This window comes from Populus euphratica, unplaced genomic scaffold (genome assembly GCF_000495115.2).
Source record: "Populus euphratica unplaced genomic scaffold, PopEup_1.0 scaffold1041.1, whole genome shotgun sequence".
Classification (NCBI taxonomy): domain Eukaryota; kingdom Viridiplantae; phylum Streptophyta; class Magnoliopsida; order Malpighiales; family Salicaceae; genus Populus; species Populus euphratica.
Window position 1 is genome coordinate 2,813 of NW_011500914.1, and position 3,674 is coordinate 6,486.

At 27.6% G+C, this 3,674-nt stretch overlaps 1 long non-coding RNA gene across 1 annotated transcript in view; it reads left to right on the plus strand.

Annotated features, from left to right (window-relative positions):
* The first annotated feature begins 542 nt into the window (after positions 1-542).
* The window catches only part of LOC105116813 (uncharacterized), a 6,064-nt gene continuing 2,932 nt past the window's right edge, over positions 543-3,674 (plus strand). The window contains exons 1-2 of the long non-coding RNA XR_840605.1: positions 543-608; positions 3,177-3,262. This is a non-coding gene — a long non-coding RNA (uncharacterized LOC105116813). The remainder of the gene's footprint in view (positions 609-3,176; positions 3,263-3,674) is intronic.

Here is a 3,674-nt window from a genome sequence, read left to right on the forward strand (position 1 = left end):
CTAAGATATATAATGCTTTAAGCTTTGCTTTTGGGTGCACTGGCTCCTAACTTTTTCTTGGTGTTCTGCTAAGACAAAGGTTAGTTTTTTAAAATCATTCTCTGTTTTTCCTCGCCTTTAGTTTCAAATCAATTTGGATTGCAAGTTATAAACTTGGTATGGAGAGGTTTGTTTAGACATCTTATTATTTATTTCCAACCTTTTCCTTTCATGTGAAAGTTAGATTTGTTCATCGTTTTTTTACTGTATTTTTAAGATTTAGCTCCTCTTAGTTGTCTTTAATTTTTTTATTTTTATTGAACTATCTTTTTTGTTGCCTTTTGTGTTATTAGTCTTGTAGGTAAAGTTCATTTTGTTTTGTTCCTTATAAAAAAAATTGTTATTTAAGATGAGACATTTTAGGTTGATTGGTGCTTGAGATATGGGAAAAACAGTTTGTTTGTTGCTTTTTACGTTTGGATTTTAGGTGTTAATTTGGCTAATAAGTGGATTTATGCATCTAAAAATATTTTTTTTATAGGTTGCCTTATCTTCTGTAGACCTTTTTAGAATCTTTAATCGTGTAGGCTATTGGTTTTGCTATCCATTTTCAAGGAATGTTTAACAGGGTATTTTCATTTTCTTTTTTTTATTAAATAATGTTCTGGTTCATAGTTGTTTCGTTCTTTCTTTCAAGCTATTTTCTATTAAATTTGTTTAAATATTTTTGTTGTTGTAGAAGGAGCTTAAGTTGAATTAATCAATGCTTATTCTTTGTTTGCATGATAGCTTGAGTTTAGGGTGTTGTTTTACTTTGCTGGAAAATATATGCTTGATGATATGTGTTTTTTAAAAAAGATGTTGTTTGAACTTATACTTAGTGATATGTGTTTAAAAAAAAGTAATTGAACTCATATTAGAAGTTATTTAAAGAGATACATTCCAAAATAAAAGATGTTTAAGAATAAAAAATAACAATATGTTGAAGATTTTTCCATTTGGGTGTTAATTGCTGGGATAACTAATAAAATAATTAAGACAATCAAGGTTATTACTTCTATACATGAGAACAAAGAATTAAGTTGTTTATAGGTTTAACATGGTAACTTAAGGTGTTGCATGTTGAATTAAGAAGACATGTTGTTTTATTTTTCCTTGGCTTATGAATTAAATTATATATAATTAGCAATTAAATTATCACTTTAAATTTCAGTATATATGATTTATGTCTGAAATGGTTTACAAATTTATGCTTAACCATTATTTTTTTTATTGGGTTCTATTTTCTCTTCATGAATATGCATTGCTCATATCAAGACCTTTCAATTCAATTACATTTAATTGCTAGCTACTTTTTTTTTCAACAAAACTTGCATAAAGAAATTTTTTTTTCTGAAATTATACTATTAATTGCGATGACTTTAATTAATTTCAGTTGCATGTAATTGGTGGTTGGATTATCGCTTTGAATTGGATTACATCTAATTAGTGGCTGAATTGGTTTTCAACAAGATTTTGGTGAGAAAAAAATTGTTCATTTAGTATCACCTATATTTATTGTAACAAATTCCACTCACTTTCTTTATTATTGTATTTGCTTCTTTTCATTGTAACAACTATTATTTTTGTAGCCGAATGAACACATTTTTCATAATTATTTGCTTTCAATTTTCATAATCGCATGTCTTTTTTTATTGTTGTTATTATCTATCTCTCAAGTTCAAATTTGCTTGGTGACTTTCTATTTTTGACCATTTATTGCAGGCATATTATTTCAATTAGTGTTGAATTATCTCTAGGTAGTAAAGAGCTGAAACACCACCTTTATCTTGCGTCACTCAAGTTACAGGTGCACTATTATTTTCAAACATGATCTCTTTTTTGCCTACAACTTTTTGTTGTATTTTTCTTTTTCATTTTATGTTTTTTTTTTACAAATTAATTCATTTTTTTGAATTATTAGAAATATATTGAAGTATTAAAAATATATTAAAATAAAGGTAAAAAACAAGTGCATGTCATGATCATCCACTTTCAAGAACAAAAGATTGTGCTTTATAGGCTGTAAAACCACATATCCCAAATAAACACATATTTGTGATTTAAATATTACTTTCTCCATACAAAATTAATGTAACCCATCATTATATAAAAACACCAACGCTATACTGAAACCCATCATTATTTAAATATTACATTATCCATGTAATTTTTTTAAAAGATTTTAGGTCCATGCTTTTTGTAGCTAAGATTTTTTTGCTCTAACCCATGTGGTCTTTTTAATTGGGAAGGGCTATCATATGGCACTGTTGTTTTTCATTTCATTAACTATTGTTCCCGTTATTGTTTTTATTTGCCTCTACAGTTTTGCTTGTATTTTTCTTTCTTTTCCTGTCATTTTATTTGTATGCCTTTGAATAGGTTTCGTGTTTTCTATTTTTTCAGTTTACTAGGTAAAGTGTGAGTTGTATTGTGTTATCTCATTCCTTTGCAACATGATTAGCATAATATACACATTATCTAATAACATTTCTTTTCTGCACTATGCTCACACAAAGCTTTAGGTTACTTCATGTTTGCACTATTTAATTAACTTATGGTTTTGTGTTATTTTGGGCTAGAAGCATGGTTTTTTCTAAATTACGGGGGCATTTTTTGATATTATATGTGGGATTTATTTTTCACGGTGGTCTAGGTTTGGGTGTACTGACTTCTAATTTTTTCCCAGTATTTTGCTAGGATAAAGGTCAATTTTTTAATATCATTCTCTGCTTTTCCTCAACTTTAGTTTCAAATCAATTTGGGTTACATGTTTTTAACTTGGTACAGAAAGGGTTGTTTAGACATCTCAATACTTATTTTCAACTTTTTACCTTCATGTGAAGCCAAATTTGTCCATTGTCATTTACTATTTTTTCAGATTTAGCTCATTTTAGTTGTCTTTGATTTTTTTGCTTTTATTGAACGATTATTTGTAGCATTGTTTGGTGCCTTTTCTTTTTGTTAGTATAATTGCTAAAGTACACATTGTTTTGTTCCTTGTTAAAAAAAAATATTATTTGAGATGAGACATTTAAAGTTAATTAGTGCTTGAGATATGAGAAAAACAATTTGTTTGTGGTTTTTTCCATTTGGATTTTTTATGCTAATTTGGCTGATTAGTGGATTTATGCATCTGAAAATGTTTGTTTTACAAGTTGCTTTATCTTTTGTAAATCTTCTCAGAATATTTAATCGTGTAGGCTATTGATTTTGCTATCCACTTTCAAGAAATGTTAACAAGGTATTTTCATGCCTTTTTTTATTAGACAGTGCTCTAGTTCTTAGTTGTTTTGTTCTTTCTTTCAAGCTATTTTCTACTAAATTTTTTTAAATATCTTTGTTGTTGTAGAAGGAGCTTAAGTTCAATTAATCAATGCTTATTATTTGTTTGTATGATAGCTTGAGATTGGGGTATTGTTTTGATTTACTGGAAAATATATACTTGGTGATACGTGTTTTTTTTTAAAAAAAAGTGTTGCTTTAACTCATCTTAGTGATATGTGTTTTTAAAAAAAGTTGATTGAACTCATGTTTGAGGTTATTTAAAGAGATGCATTCGAAAATGACAGATGCTTAAGAATAAGAAATAACAGTTGACATGACCAAAAGATTGATGTCTTCTCCCAAGTGCAAGAGTGTCGAAGTAATAAATA